This window comes from Lampetra planeri, chromosome 4, assembly GCF_965212315.1.
Source record: "Lampetra planeri chromosome 4, kcLamPlan1.2.h2, whole genome shotgun sequence".
NCBI lineage: Eukaryota > Metazoa > Chordata > Hyperoartia > Petromyzontiformes > Petromyzontidae > Lampetra > Lampetra planeri.
This window is the reverse complement of record NC_136110.1, coordinates 22,688,478-22,705,654: the sequence shown is the minus strand read 5'-3', so window position 1 is coordinate 22,705,654 and position 17,177 is coordinate 22,688,478. Positions and strand designations below refer to the sequence as shown.

The 17,177-nt window shown below is 45.2% G+C and overlaps 1 protein-coding gene across 7 annotated transcripts in view; it reads right to left on the bottom strand.

The window, feature by feature from the left end:
* Positions 1-17,177, bottom strand: part of LOC144717847 (extracellular sulfatase Sulf-1-like) — a 176,768-nt gene that overhangs the window by 72,226 nt on the left and 87,365 nt on the right. The window contains exons 1-2 of one of the 7 annotated variants that reach the window (XM_078593557.1): positions 15,519-15,935; positions 14,866-14,911 (exon numbers count right to left, since the gene is read on the bottom strand). The exons of 5 other annotated variants lie outside the window; for them this stretch is intronic. The gene's annotated coding sequence lies outside the window, so the exon portion shown is untranslated. Of the gene's footprint in view, positions 1-14,865; positions 14,912-15,518; positions 15,936-17,177 lie in introns of those variants that run through there. One more of the 7 variants, XM_078593553.1, reaches the window with a different exon arrangement.

The window sequence follows — 17,177 nt, the reverse complement described above, 5'->3', positions numbered from 1 at the left end:
TGACATCATTCCCGTGATAGTTCGGGGAGGGTCACAAGAGACAACAAAAGCCGAGTCGCAGACTTCCCCTCCCACTCATCACGGGAAGAAATGAATCACCACCGGTCTTGGGAAACCCTGCACAGCGTTAGCACCGACTTCCCCGCACACAGGAACAGTCCTAATTCACAATAAACGTTGTTGGGTTAGATCGCGTTATTTATAAATGTGTTGTAACCTTCCATCACCCGACACGGCCAAACAGTAAAAAAAAGTGTCACGTTTAAAAAATACAAATAGTTCACTACTTTAGCCCACCAGTGTGTTGAAGAGTGAATCAACACCATTTACAAATATATAGCAATATTTTAGTTGAAATTCCAGGAAGAAGGGAGATCATGCGAAATGTTGAGTTTTTGTTAGATATGCTCACGCATCACTGCAAACGCAGTAAAAACCGTTTGTCTCATTCCATGGATGATGTCAAAAAGATATGAGAGGGCTCTCACCATCCACTCTGCAGCAGACAGAATGCGTTGGTCAGGCTCTGCAGAAGTACTCGTGGCAGCCGGCGATTTGAATCATCAAACGCTTGAAAACTGCCTCGGTGACAGGCGTCTTAAGTACATAGCTATCCAGCCAGGCCTGTGTGTGTATAGGATAACACGAGTGGGTGTACATATCCTTCGCATATATCTGATGTAGTCGACTTAAAGGCCAGCTCAGTATGCGCCGTTTGAAATAATATTTGGAACGCCTTTCTTTGCGCCGCAATAATAATGTCGCTCGCTTTGTTTGGCTGTCCAAGGGTGAAAGCACGCAACCCTCCCATGCCTCAGGTACAGGTGCTCGATAGCGCAGGGGAACTGGGATTCCTCGTTGGCTTTGAGCACTTCCGTTTTTAAAGTGTGTGTGTGTGTGCATGAGTACATGTTTTCGGACACGTGTGTGTGTGTGATATATATTTGTAAGGGGAGCGATAGTACAGCGGTGAGCACGCCGCACTAAGAAACCTGGTGACCCAAAATCGATTCCAGCTCATGGTCAACATCAGTGACGATTATTTGAACCGGTCCTGGGCCTCTCCTAGGTCGACTCAGCCTCAAATGAGTACCTGGTGCAGTGTATAAACATCGCCGATAGGGAGACAAAGGTGGCTGGGCGTGACGCTGGCCACCCACCTCCTCGTGTGCAGTGCCGCCCTCATAGATGCCCGCTAACAGCGCTTGCCCCAAAAATCTGTTAAGGCTATACAGAGATCTTTGTCTGTGTGGGTATTTACGTCTGTATGTCTTTAGGTGAATATATGTGTGTGTGTATGTGTGTGCAATAATAAATGTTCTAGCAGATTTCTAGGTCTGTATCTATGTATTGTATGCATGAATATATGTGTTTGGATATATATGTATGTGTGGATGTGCATCTGTGTGTGGACGAGTGACCGTATTTCGGCATGTGTGTATGCATGTTTTTGCATGTGTAGACAGCTGCAAGAATTAACGCCGCGTAATAACCTCGAGATTTTGTTTTTACAACAAGTGGCATGGTTGCTCGTTTCTCATAAATAATAATAATAGTGAAGGCCTATACCCAGGAAAGCCTCACCGAACCTGAAGTCTCTTATTCAGGAGGGCCCTGCATTGGGATGTTTGGCCAATTCCCTTGCTGAGCATTTGATGGGTAGCAGGAAATCGAAGCAATCAGAGAAGGCATACACGAGAGAGGATAACCGTAAAAAATCCACACAAATAGATTCAAGAAACTATTGCTGTCTTTTTTTCTCAAAAAGTGGAATATCATTCCCATTAATCTCAATTCAAGAGCTTCATCCAATCCCATGGAGCCATTGGACGAATCCCAACAACTAAAAAAAAATCCTCAAAAAGTCAAAACTAAAATGCCTCTTCTCAAATGAGCAAATTGGAGTTAATTCCCAGCTGCACTCACCGGCAGTTTTAAGCCAGTGGGAGCAAACGCTAAATAAAATAAGATAAAGGGCCCCATTAGTCCTGATTACTAGGGGCATTGCACACGTCAGGAAGCCCTCACTGCAAACAGCTACGTGGGAAGAAGCAAGTGTAGGGTCACTGGCAAATGGCCCTAAAATGTGAGGCACTCAGTGCAGGATTGCGGCCTAACCGGCTGGATCGCTGGGCAATCACATATCGGCTCACGTGTCCCAACGCCCCTCTCCACGCAGCACGGCTTCACGTCAATGGGGCAGAATCCCATCGGGCAGGGCCATGCATTTATAGCAGTGCCATAAACCTCCAAACGCGAAGCACACATTCCACACAGGGTCACCTTGCTGGAATGTCACAAACCTCGTCCGTGTATAACTTTTTTTTCGTGATTTTTAACGACAGTACAGCTAACGCGCAGACTAAGTCCACCGTTTTCCCCAGCAGTGAGCTAGGGAAATAGAAGGAAGGCTAAAGTAGTTTAAGGGGGCATAGGGAAAAAGAAAATAGATGATAGGAGGAGAAAAAAATTGAAGAGAGGGTGTCCAGTATAATTCATGTAATAGGAAGAAAGATTACATTGAGAACAAATCGAGAAAGGGAACCAAAGTCTCACCCATTCCTGATGAAAGTTGATTACGATTCTGATAGTTCCTGCTCTTCAACCAACATGACAGAGTCCACGTGGGGTGGTACACAATTGTAATACAAAGCTTTTGAGGAGGGGTTAGTGCAGGGGTCGGCAACCAAAATAACAAGAAGAGCCATTTCTTTCCAATTCGGTACAAAATTCAGTATTTCAAGAGCCGCAATGCATCTGAGTACATACTGTACATACGTACATATCGTCAAGAAGCAGCCCGTAAAGAGCCGCATGCGGCTCTGGAGCCGTAGGTTGCCGACCCCTGGGTTAGTGGATTGTGCCGAAATTAATGCATGTTATACCCTCAAGTGAGTTGCTGGTATGAAACAGTAAAGCAAGAACCTGATGATTATACGCCTACGTACGTGTCCAGCTTGGAATATATAAAAAACAGGAATATATAAAATAAAGACGCAAATCATGGGCACTATTGTCAAAAGGGAAGCGGGGGGAAAATACCAACGTAAAAAAACGGAGGGAAGTTGTGGTTTAATATACACGCCACTGATTTACTAAAGTGCCCTTTGCGGTTGCAAAGGTCACGGGGGAAGAGCAGAAACTGTCAAGTCACCACAGTCTGGCAACCATCGACATTTCCTCCCTGAGGTTTGTATTTTGAAATACCACTGCTCTTTAAAGCAACATTTATAAATCCAAAAATGAGTTGTTGTTTTTGCACAAGTGTGCCCATGTAAATTGAACGCCATCACTCATGAATGCCACATTCAGTCGATCCGAATGAATAATTGGGATGATATTGACACGAAAAAACATTGCTGGAATTATACGGACCCTATGTGTTCTCAAAACATCTCATTCCGATTGCTTTTGCTAAATATGTATGCAAATTAATTCCAAATACTGCACACGTGTTGCTGTATCATTGCTGCAATATCAACCCCGTTCCATGGTTAGTCACTGTCGGAAGCTAATCCATTTCATTGTCCCATTCAGCATTATATATATATTACAATACTGGTTTTCATATAGACTATTAAACCACGGTGAGTTTATTGCTGTTTTGCTTACTTTTGCAGGGAAATCCGTTGATAGATACCAAACTAAATGAATATGTGGAAACTATGGCAAAAAAAAACCCATTGCATTTCAATCCTAATTCACTTGCTAAATCTTCTCACGTCCTCCGGGTTCACTTTGTCCAACGGAGGCCGGTGTGATTTGCCTACTGAAACCAAATGCAGCATTAAGCTGAGGACGCCACCGACAGCCCCACGGTTGTGGCACGCGCACATACGGCGGCGGTTGGCTACGTAAAGGTGCGAAAAAAGTTGAACATACAAACACAGCGGGGTTACGTCCTGGCAAAACCTGGAGGCCGCAGCACGATTGTTCCCGCGCTCGGCCAATCCAACACACAGATGTGTCTCTTGTAAACAATCGCCGACGGTACTGCATGAGACCAGGGCCATTAGAAACCATCGGATCTAACCTCGAAATGCTTTGCACGTGCGTCACACGACAATAGTCCCATAGTCTGCTTGGGCACAGACATTGTGTTTTATATATTAAAAAAAAAATCCTTAAGTTGCCTTAGATTGCATTATTTAGGTCAAACAAGGTTAAACATTTTTTTTTCTGAAGTACAAAGAAAGCAAATATCAAACGTTGGACCTTAAACATTATTGCTAATGTCACGTAAAGCCCCCCAAATCCACTGCCCCTCTAAACAATCTCTGCGGCGTTTTCTCAATGTGCACCTGCCCTGCTGAGCTTACGCCAAAGCTCAACGGGGCGGAAATACCGTCTTACTAGTAAATAAACGTGCCCTGCCAGCGCCGCCGTGGAAATAAAGAATCGTGAAATACAGGTCCTGCCTCGAGCGTCTGCGAATATCGAGAGCCACGTGAAGGGTCCACGAAGAATGGGCCAGTTCACGGTAAGGCGCAGTGTCTGACGAACGCCAGACGCACAGCGGCAGATAACAAGCAGGGACCATCGCCACCGCACACAGAAGCAGCAGCAGAGGCAGCAGCAGCAGCGGGAAGATTAAGGTTTTGTGAACAAGACGTTGAAGTAAAATTCCCCCACCACCAGCATCGTAAACCGTGGTTGTTTTATGGATGAGCAAGCCCTTGCCATGAGCATGTGGAATTATCACCATTTGGCTCATATCAACAAAATGGAGGGAGCGTCAACCCATTGCCTCATGTTTTCAGCAGTTAAACACTGATTTGTTCGGACCAGTATTACCACCACCACTGTCATATTCATCATCTACAGCAAGAGCAGCAGCATAGTTATCACCACCAACCTTGTTCTCGTGTTTATTCTCACGATGGAGCTGCCACATTCAAGATTATCATTATCACACATACGGTTATCATCAACGTTGCAAGCCTCTTCAGCTCTATCACAGCGGTCATCTCGTAAAAGCTGGACAATACTTGGGTTTATTTCACCACGGCGCAGGCACAAAGCCCGCACAATACAAGCAAAGTCGGGAATTAAATCCAGGACGGAGAACGTCGCACCTCTCTCGCCACCTCCACGGCCACGGATTTAAACCAGAAAAAAAAATTATACACGCAGAAATTATTTCACCTGCTTGCCCTTTCAGATATTATTGCTCAGCGGTGGAATGTCTGAGCGAGTTCCTGCCAGGGGAGTGTGTTTGTTGGGCCACTTCGCTTGCCTCCGCAGGTGTCTCGCGAGGAGCGTTGGCATCGCGTGCCCCTGCGGTCTGGGTGGAGGAGTTATGCGCTCAGATTCCGAGCGGGTATCTGGCAAATGACAACGGCGAGCGCTTGTGCACGCGGGGGCTATGAGGACAGGTGGGAGGGGGAATAAATGTGGCGAAAAAAAGCGGTGCTGCTTAGAACAACAGGGAGAGAAACGTTACGCGTAGCGAGGAACGTTTCGCGCGGCAGGAGTCGAGGCACCGCAAATATTTGACTTTCGATCGTCCGTCCAGTTGCTTTATTCTTCCCGCTCCAAATTCAACCGGCGGCAGGAATGTGCGAGCGAATCGGCAGTCGCCGTCATTAACATTCAAAGTCATGAACATTCGTCACGTGTTGCATTATGCAATGCTCAAGCATCGATCTGAGCAATGGAAAACAACAAGACAGTAATGGCTTCTTTTATTTCCTGGGAATTGAGAAGGATGCAGAACTCTGAAATATTTCATACTGCACACGACTGTGTTGTGCATATTTGCCATTAACGGATGCTGAACAGCGCCAAGCACAAGGAGCGGTGGCCTTTGTGGTCCAGATCCAGACTGGTTAAGTTTGTCACAGGTACGACGGATCAGCAGATGTGCGGCAGGCCAGTTTTAAGAGAACGACCGAGACGGCTTGCCGAAGGACCGAGTCCGTCCGACAAAGCTCGCAGGGTGTCCATACCTACCACGCGTGTGTGCGTGCATGCGCGCATCGATGACCCCAATGCATTTCTGCGACGCTCGCTGGACGCAAGACACCTGGAAGGGCTTGCGCGAGCATCTCGTCCGACAGACGGACGCCGCCCACCTTCATCGAAACCGTGCGGCGCGACCCCACGCCTCTCCTTGCGGCAGACATCTCCACCTCCCACCAGCTTCCTGACTGAACCGCGACAGGACCACCACCACCGCCTCCCCCTTCCCCCGCCATCGGCACTGCTCGTATTATTTCAGCCGTCGCTTTAATTAACACCGTCACGGCCGACGTCGAGCGACGAGCAGCGCTCGCAGGTTGGCCTCTCTCGCCACACGCGACAGGAGAGAGAAGAGCCAACGTAATTGATTTCGCGGAAGCAGCTATCACAACAGTTTTTACACCGAGAAGGCAGCCTCCACCCCCCCCTCTCCCTGAACCCTCCACCCACCTCTCGCCAGAGAAGGCACATCGGAGTTGTTGTATCCTCTGTTTTGTTTCTGAGACACACACACACAATTCGGTGTGCAAGCGGAATGCCCCGGTGATTGACCGCTATTCGCTTAGTCGACACCAAACACGATGATTGTCAATGCTATGAGACATCTCCTTTACCAGTGGCAAAATATAGTAATAGGTTTTTACCCTTTCAACTGGTACAAAAACTGACACCTTTATACAAGGCATCATGTTTGCAATAACCACAACACAAGTAGTGCATATAATTATCATCATCAGAGTTGTTTCATCAGAGTTGTTTCTTTTTGTTTGCATTTTGACTGCTTGTGTTGTGGTTATTGCAAACATGATGCCTTGTATAAAGGTGTCAGTTTATGTACCAGTTGAAAGGGTAAAAACCTATTACTACGATTGTCAATGCGTCGCGCCGAGGAAGTAACCGACGCGCCAATTTTGCGCCGACTGCCAAAGGTGTTTAAGTGAGCGGACCGTTTGGTGTTTTTAGAGCAGCCGTCGACAGGTGTCGTTGCTCGCATTCATTAATTACGCTGCTCTGCATTCCCGATGCGGAATAATTGGTTCAGCAACAGAGCGTCTCTGTGTCGAGCTGCTGTGTATATGTATGTTGTTGCCTATGTCGTACTCATTTCCGAGTATTCTGCCAACAATGTTCGGTGACAACAATGGTGTGTATTTGTATGTATATGCATACAATTACACACTTGTATATATAAATGTCAGCTGATGACTTTATGCCCCTCTGATGCTCGTGAAAGTTAACGACGCTGCGGTTATGCAGTGTAATATTTGTTCGTCGTATTTTTTTCCTTGAGAAATGTTTTTTTTTTTTCACGTAGAACCGTGCTTGCAAGAGCGTGTTTAAAAATATAAATATACATGGTTGGTGTTGATGTTTTGTTTATTCAATCAACATTAGCCATGATCAATCCACTGCTGGATTAAGGCCTATCCATGCTACTATCATCATCTCTCAAGAACCTGTGATGAAATAATAATAATAATAATCTCCTCTGCAGCAGTTGTTTTGTACACGTTTCACTCCCTTGGCGAATTTAATTAAATTCAAGGCTCTTCTGTAAATGTGATTATATATATAAATGTATCCACGATGTCATTGCATTCGTTTGATGAGGCTTATTCAGCAGGAAACATGAATGCTCATCATTCTAGAAAAACGCGACACGAATATTCCACGTACGGTATGAACGAGATGGGCCGAGACGGAGTAGAAATGCCAAGCTTGCAAGCCCATCAACGGTAAGGGGAAGTCATTTGGTGAACACTTTGTGTGAGGGCACAATAACCCAATGTTCTTTGCCCTCACGTGTTGAGTTCAATTTACTCCACACACCCCAGGCCATATGGCGCTTGAAGCCAATGCCACAGGTAACCGACAAAATATAGCCCCTAATTAAACTCTACAAGCTACCGAAACTCCCTGCCCTTGGGACACGCAAAACACGGCTCCCCATTTCTTCGGCTTCATAATTCACGTTTAACCACTGCGACAACCGCGCGAGGCAATGAAACAACTGCGTTTTAGTTCACCCCCCCCCCCTACCTGTTGTGATAAATAACACTGGCGCACGTTGTTTCAGATTCTGTTTCAATAACCGGCGTCACTTGTCGGTGATTTTCGACAAAATGAATTGCGCTGACCGTGGCATCAGCAACGCAATGATTTACATTTGTGATGGCAGGAAGGGAGTGGATTGGGGGGGGCATAATGGACAACTTTAACGATGATAACAAAGCCGACACGTGAAAATGGACAGCTCCCCAATGCCAGGCAAGTGTTTTGAGCATCTGAAAATTCTGTCAGAATATTTTTTTAAACATATATTTATATATTTTAACCACCGTTGTCAGAGACGGCCCGTGGCCACGATTACCTTTCTGACACCCGCCCCTACTTGACATCTGTGAAAGAAGAGCTCTAGAAGCTCATCGAATTCCTCCAGTCTAAATAAAGATTCTGATTCTGAAACGCAGCGAACACGCCTGATCATACGGCCGCCGCGGAGATAGAGCGGTTAACACAACTCGGATTCAGGTGCTTGGCGGATTATTACATTACGAGGCGGCGAGAGGTGGGGTGTCCGCTTGGCAAGGCCTTCATCTAGCAGTGGATTGAAACTGGCTGATGATAATGCTTCAGTGATTAACCGAGTGTGTATGTTATTGTATGTATGAACTTCTTTAACACCGTACGTAGCCAACCGTGCTAATCAGAGGTGCGGGGGAAGGACAACAAACTAAACACACAAAAATCAGTTGAGTATGCTTTGGAGTGTAGGTGTACGTTATTTTCTCCAATTAAAAACTAAAGCACAATAATTATCAAAAATATATTTCCAGGGCAACCAGTTGATGTGTCCAAAAAAATGTGAGCTCTTGTTTACACCTCAATAACTGTGTGAACATCTCTCTATGAAAAAGTGGCACCTGTCACCAGAAAGTTAAGGGCAAGTCGGGTGTTGTGACATCACAGCGGACTCGACGTGACAGAGTTCAGGAGATAATATTGGCCTTCATTCATATGCCTTACGTGAACAAGGATACACTATTACAAACAAGGTCAAAGAGCCCCCAAATAGCCTTAACATACTTTTGGGACAAGTGCTGTTAGCGAGCGCCTATGAAGGCCGGCACGGCACACGAGGGGGTGTGTGGTCAACACCATGCCCGACCACCTTTGTCTCCCTAGTGTCGATGTTTACATATCACACCAGGTACTTATGTGAGGCTGAGGTAAACTCGTGGAGGCCCAGGATCGGTTCAGATAATCGTCACTGTTGGTGGTTGTGAGCGGGGAATCGAACTCGGGTAGTTGGAACTTAACAGAACGTGCTAACAACTACGTCACCATATGTGCATACATACACGCACACCAATTGATGAAATAACACGCGGAGAGCCAGACTAAGGTACTGTTAGGCTCATTATGAATCAATGATATTGAGTGCGGCTTATAGAGCCAAAACAAAGGCACTTTTAGGATTTTTATAAGTCAACATTAATACCTTAAACTGGAGAGGCTGTGATCTAAGTGGCATTGTGGTGTAAACCGACAAGTATTTTTTTTTTCAAGATTTGTGCTACAACTGCTGGATACTGCAGTTCAACACGTAGGCTTTGGCGACCAATATTATTCACAATAAATATTTTTTGGGGTTTGATCGGGGGTTACACATTTTATTGTTTTGGGTTAGAGGTGTAAATGTTGTGGGTTTTCTCTCCAACACACCGGTGTACTGAAGTAGTAACCAATTGATACCTTTTGTTTCACGTGACAAACCTTACTAATTGGCCGTGACGGGTGGTGGCGGGTTCAACGACACATTGACACTTACGCGATCCAACCCAAACGAAATAAATAAAACCTTCGTTATGATTGCACATGGTAGATTCGTTTTCGATGATGCCGTCGGGGCAGCCTACATACCTACAGCGTAGACTTGTACAACAACATTAGTGCTTCGCTAATTTCCTAGCTGTAATACGCGGGGGAGACTGGAGGGATCAAACCGTGAGCTGCGCGCGGGTAGAGCACTGACAACTCGGCCGCCTCCTCCAGCTGCGATCGTTTTGTCCTGCAGACGGTCTTCCTCTTTAAACTTTCGACGAGAGAGTTTCAAAACAGCTGCAAACAATTTCTGCACATTTTTTTCACCGTCTCCTAGCTGTACGTCAAGTTTCTTTGAAAAGAATATATGTATAAAAAATAAGAATATAAATAAAAGCCAACATCAGACACGCGAGGGACACTTTTCATAATGCATTAACGCACTTCACCTGTGCAGGCCCCCCAGCTACGGGGGATGGAAGAGAGTGCTCGCATTGAAGGAATGCACATTTACAGCGCCCGCTTCCAAATTCCAAAACGAATTCGTCGCATCTGCGCGGGCGTGTTCGTCGGGTGTCAGACGGCAGGGCCTTTGCATCAGTGGCGGCACTGGACCCAAAGCGAACCAAGACAATGCGCAGAGGGCCCCCAACAGCCAGCTCAAGGATTCATTGTCTTTGAGCTGTACGCCTTTTGGCGTCCTCTGGTCTAGCACCGTTTGAGACGAGGCTCAAAAGAAAGCTGTTTCTGGTGTGGACTCATCAGTTTCAAAGACAATGTATGGTTTATCAGTGTGTTTTTTTTTGCATTCGGACCACAAGTATTGTGGTTAATGCAGACATGATTCCTTGTAAAAAGGTTTCAGTTTTGTTGCCAGAAAAAGGGGAAAAACCCTATTCTAAGAACAAAAAGTCTGGTTTGCATCACATATCAGCCCCAATTAAAATGGTAATAAATGTAGTGAGCTAATCAATACAAGAATCAAATTGTCTATTATGTCTATCTTGTTTGCATCTATTAAGTTCTAAAATAATATATTTATATCTTCTGTTACCTTAATATGATTTTAACAGGGAAATACGTTTCTGTTTACGGCCCCCAATGAGCCAGCAAGGCCACTTACTTGCATATACTGTACGGGACCCTTGCATCACAACGCAAAGCAGAGATATCTCCAAAATAAAATAAACTTCATAATCAAAGCTGTAAAGTTACGTGTCAAGTGAATGTGTAACATCTCTGTTTATCAACTATTATCACGCGTGTTTATCCTGGACATTCTCACACTGAGTCTCAATTCTGTTCGCAGTAGGAGACAATATTGCTATTTTTTGTATATTTCAGCATTGGGATGATCGGCCAATACCAGTTACATTGTGTAGGGTTTTTTTTATTTTGCTATGGGAGGAAACTTGAGAGCCCAGGAGGAAACCCAAGCAGAGCAGGCAGAGAAAATACAAACTCCACATTGTTGGAAATCGAACCCAGGGCCATTCTGGCTGTGAGGCGCAAGTGTTGCCACCGTGCCACCCCGCAACCCCACGTATGTATCAAACACAGTTTTGAGCTGCTAAAGAATGACGCACGTTCGAACGCGCGCGCACAAGTTGAAACAGTACTGCGCGTGAGAGGCGGGAAAGACAAGACGTGAGCTTGTTACTACAACAAACAACGAAGGCAGTAGTTGCATTGACGGCCCTGCGGACTGCCACTGATGAGCGGTTATCTGAAACCTTGCTAAATGAACGTGCACTGAATGTCCAATGCTGGCACAAACACTCATCTCTTGTATGAGAACTGAACAAAACAGCGACGTGATTCACGCGAGTCACCCAGCAACAGCCGCGCTCTTGACTTCCCCTCAACCTCGGTGTCAGAATATCATATTACTTGGTTAACTTAATTCGACTTTTCCCAAAGTAATTTTCCTACCGCACATGAAATGAAATTCTAGAGGTGTGACCGCATTGCCAGCAACCTCACGATCAATACGGCAGCCTCAGGGAAGTCACACGCTTGCCACGAAGCTCATGGTGCACCCTAAATCGCATGCGCACACACACCGTGACAGATGCGGATACCTGATGCACAAGTCGAAAATTACAATCTATCCAGTGTGCAACCGTGGTCATCCAGAACAGACCGGGCAACGGATATAACGACACAAACACGCCGGAGACATCACGGCGATCATACACTGCTCCCCGGCTCCTGACGCGGCCGTCTGGCTTGACCACCTCAATGTGAAATTGTAGCCAATGCTCTGCGTCTACCATCAGCAGCGTACGCAAAAAGAAGATGACGGTCGACCTCGTGCACGTGAAGCCGCATGGTCTCTGCTGGCGGATCACAGCACAACTGAGACACGGCATCGGCAGCGGTCCAGCGTGTCACTGTGTGTGACCAGGGGAGCGGGAGTGCAGGGGTTAGCGGTATGGGGCTCCGCATCAAGTCACCCGAGTTCGATTCCTGCTCAAATGAGTACCTGGTGCGGTGTGTAAACATCAGCACTGGGAGACAAAGCCGTGTCACCCACCGCTCGTGTTCCTTGCTGGCCTTTATAGGTGATCGCTATGTATGTACGTATGTTGAACATCTTTCACACCATACATAGCCAACTGTGCAAAATCGGAGGTGCGAGTAAACGTAAAAATATTAGTTTAACACGTAGGCTTTCGCGACCAATATTATTCATAATAAAGTTTTTTTTGGGATTAGATTGCGTCATTTATAAATGTGTCGCAACCCTCCACGAAGCGTCATGCTCAAAAATTGTAAATGTTGTCGATTCACTCTTCAACACAACGGTGGGCTAAAGTAGTGAACTATTTGTCTTTTGTCAGCGTGACACTTTTTTTACGGATTGACCGTTTCGGGTGGTGGAGGGTTGTGACACATTTATAATTAACGCGATATAACCCAAAAAAAAAAACTTTATTATGAATAAAAATATTGGGCAACATTTTAAGCAATGGACGTTCTTTATCGCAGATAGATCTCTCTCTAACTTAGCTTTAAATTATTATTTTTACCGTAAAAAAATTGAAAATTTTACGTACAATGATGTGATGGCTTTTTCGGTGGCAGATTTGTTCCGGAGAGGTAATGCGTATTAACCAAAAATATTTTATTGACTTGAGTTGAGCTATTTCTGCTTATTCAGATAGATCTCTCTGTTGTGAAGAAGAGTCATTGCCTGAAGTGTCGCCTATTGTAGATATATATTCCTCTCTATGGGGCAGCGTTATTGATGAACGTGTTGAATATTTATTCCGCTGCAGCGCACAGCCTGGGCAGGCCAAGCAGCGGTGTGAGTCTGGGCCAAGTGCAGAAGGGCCTTCGGCCGTCGCACACAAAGAGGGGAAACTGAAGCTGGCTCCAATATCCTGTGGCAGGTGGAGTTTGCAGATTTGTGGTGTGAATTTCTGCCATGAATTTCTGCCGTGAGAACACAGAATTGGCACACGGAACCATGCGGCGTTGGGCATGGGGAGGGCCCTGGGTGCAAGCGGCGATTGCGTGGCCCGCAAGTTCCAGCGCCTCGCAGGTGGCAGCTCTGCAAGGGTGGATTCGTGCAGGGTAGAGGCGACTCAAGGGCTACGGGATAGCGGTAGCAGTACAGCAAGTAGGCTGTCCACCTATATTCTACACAATCAGAAATCTTAATTTATACTGGAGGAATCCGATACGCTATGAAGCTCTTTTTCACAGATGTCCAGTAATTGGCTGGTCAGAAAGTTACAGCTGCTACCGTCAGTCTTGTTCTTGTGTCTGGCAAGGTGAAATTAGGAACATTATATGTGTACGTCAGGGTTATTAAGCCATTGGATAACCTCTCTGGAGGATTGGTGGATGAGGCAGTGAACTGATGCAATGAAGGGCCAGTTCATAAAAAAAACATGTTTTTACTCTTTGGCTCTTTCGGTGAAGTCACGTAGAAAGAAAATAAATTAAATAATAGAGTATGACGTTTCGACTGCAACACAAGCAACCGTCATCAGGTAGAACTCAATTTGAGAGAGAGACAAAACACAGACACGGAGACACACAGACAGACACACAAGCAGAGAGAGAGACAACACAGAGACTCACAGAGAGAGACGCACAACATAGACACACAGACACCCAATGCCTCTGTGTCGAGGCCTTAAATAGAGAAAGAGGGGGGGGGGGGCACCGAGAAAGTTGAGTCTGCTGGAGCAGAGAAATTAGCATGTCAATGAAAGACCCAACAAGACTGGTAAGCGACCGAGGGAGAGAAAGAGCCAATGGACCTATGAGAGCCTGGTAAATTTTAGAGAGAGAAATAGGCAGTTTGAGAAAACAAGAGGACAGAAATATTTCGACGCATCAGAAGATTTCCCTTCTTGTCAATTATTTTCTTGGATTAAATAATGGCTGCTCTGCAGTCAAAGCAATACTCACAATGGCGCCATTTAATTACCTGGGAAAACCTTACTCAGTCTCAAGACTCCTCTTCTGGAGGGTATTGCATCTTGATGATTGGCAATGAGCAGTTTGCTACATGTGAGCGGGAATTGGGAGTACGCAAAGAAAACCCACGCCTACGAGGGAGCAACATTCAACAGCGCTACACGGATGGATCCAACAATCCACTGATTGACTTCCATCTTCTGGCCACTTCACAGCCCGGTGAACAATTCTGATATGTTCACAGTACTGTAAATGTGCTTTGCATGAACGCACTCTACCAGCCATAACAAACTATTTTCATCTTTTTTGTCTATTCATCTTGCGAGATTTTGCTGGAGAACTAACCCACGCGAATACCTGCCGATATTTGATGTGGAACACGTTTGAAATGGATTGCGTATGACATGTGTTTGGTTTTAGAGCCTCGTTTTGGCATTCAGCTGAAGGGTTCTTAAACTGGCATGGTTCACAAATATTTAAGCCAAAACACACAGCGATTCAAGTTGCCTAATATCTATGCTATTATTAGGCTCTTGACCATGAACAGCTCACAATAAAAATGTACTAAACACACCAATGTTGCAGTTTACAAATTCCAAACAGCTCCTAATAATAACTATCATCATAATAACGTTAATTGCTTACCCAGAAAAGCTGCAGAGTCACCAAGCCCATTTCTTTCAGGAGGGTCCTGCATTGGGATGTGTGGCCAATTCCATTCATGAGCGTTTGGCCCATGTGACAAGAAAACCAGGCGCATAGAAAGGGGATTACACTCGAGAATCCATACTGATTAATGCAATACAATTACTCTGCTGCTATTTCCTGGCCACTTTTGCTGCCAGTCGTTATGGGAACTCCGCAAATATTTATTTGTGGAAAATACGTCAACGTGATACATCGCGATTTCATTGAACATATCGTTAAGTATACACACAAACAATCGGTCTACAATTTTACATATTGTGTATCAACAAAGGTAAAGGTGCAGCCCTGCAACTTCGTGCTGGTGCCACTGCTGCCTTGGTTGTTTCTATGCAACGGTAGTGAATGAGAGCTCTCTTTGAAAATGTTTACGGTTTTCTTTAAAACCGTTTTCAGGAGACGTTTTAGCTTAAAAAACAATAATGATGCTTAATTATTAGACATCCAGAAACAGTTTTTTTTTTGGGGGGGGGGGGATAATTCCCAGAATTACCCTTCAATGAATCATATTAAATGCGCACATTAAATTACCTAAATGAGCGCGGGGGAATTAATTAGGCCAGCCGCCGACGCAATTACGTCTAATCGGTTACCATAATATTCCTGTCCTCTTCCGGGCTCTCGTTGTTGTGGTTTTTTTTCTTCAGACGGCCCGTGTTTGCCCTGGCGCTCTTGACTTTTACGCGGTCGCTGAGAAACGCGAGGAATTCCAGGGCCAGGCTCACAAACAACGGGACGAGTTGGGCGACGTTTGAGCGTCAACCACTCATCGTACCATCGCTCATCGTGGAAGAGAAGATATCGGTCAATGAACAACGAGGCAGGGCTCGTCCGCTGTTTACAGCCCTGAGGCAGGCAAGGAAAATCCACAATCCTACGGCAGGGACGAGTCTTTCCATAGGACAGCCACTGTTGACTTCCTCACCAAGTGGTCATCATTCTTCATCATGGGACCTCCTTTGCCAGTACCAAAATATACTAATAGGGGTTTTCCCCTTTTTTCTGGCAACAAAACTGATACCTTTTGCAAGGAATCATGCTTACATTAATGACAATACTTGCAGTCAAATGAAAAAAAAAATACTCTGATAATTTATGCATTGTCTTTGAAACTGATTGGTCCACACCAGAGACAGCTTTCTTTTGAGCCTCGTCTCATATGGTGTTCGACCAGATGACGCCAAAAGGCGCATTTGACTGCAAGTATTGTGGTTAATGTAAGCATGATTCCTTGCAAAAGGTATCAGTTTTGTTGCCAGAAAAAGGGGAAAAACCCTATTAGTATGGTCATCATTCTGTCGACCCCTGAACGATGATGGGCTAAGTGAACCCCCGGCCAGGATTTGAACTCACAACGTTCTGATTGCTAGCACATTGCTCTACCGCTGCGCGACATCACCGGTTAGATGCGAGAGTAGAATTAATTGATTAAAATGAATAACTGTACTCGCCGTACAATCATTGACTCACCTGTGCAAGAAACAACTGAGTTTAAACTCCCCCTATCCGTTACCATGGCAGTGAGACTTGCAGTTCCATGTATGGATGCACATAAAAAAAACTCATCTCGCATAAAGAGCTTGTATATAATATTGCTACACGTGTTAACCAGGTTAGATAACTTAAATAGATTGCTCTTGTCAGAAAAATGTGGTTATCCAGTAGCATTTTGCTTGCATGTAAGTATGTATGTATTTCGAACTTCTTTCGCAAAGTACAGGAGCCAACCATGCTCATCGGAGGTGCGGTGAGAAAGAAATGAGTTTTCAATCTCGATTATTTAAAAGTGCACAGCTCCAGTAGCTTCCCAACATCAGAAGGAAGAGCTTTCCAGACGGCCGTAGAAGTGCATCTGAAGGTGCGCGATGCGGTGACTGTCTTTGTTTCATTGCTGCCAAAAGCCACCGCGAGGATGACCGGAGTTCGCGTGAAAATGTTTTTTTTTCCGAAATAAACCCGACTACTGACAAGACCCAAAAGGTTAAAACTGGTCTAGGATTTGCTTTCTTCAACAAAGACTGCTGCACAACATTGATGTGGAGAGTCAATAGGCCGATAGACAAAACACATTTGTATTCATATGTAGGGATACAGAGCAGAATTCAAATTTTCGATATATTTATAGTTTTTCTGCAAAAATATATTCTATAGGATCATACCAGTATAGGTTCAACGTGATCCCGCAAGTGTGAAACAAAAAATAATGCATTCACGAATCGATCCCATTACTCTCAACTACAACTGAATTCATA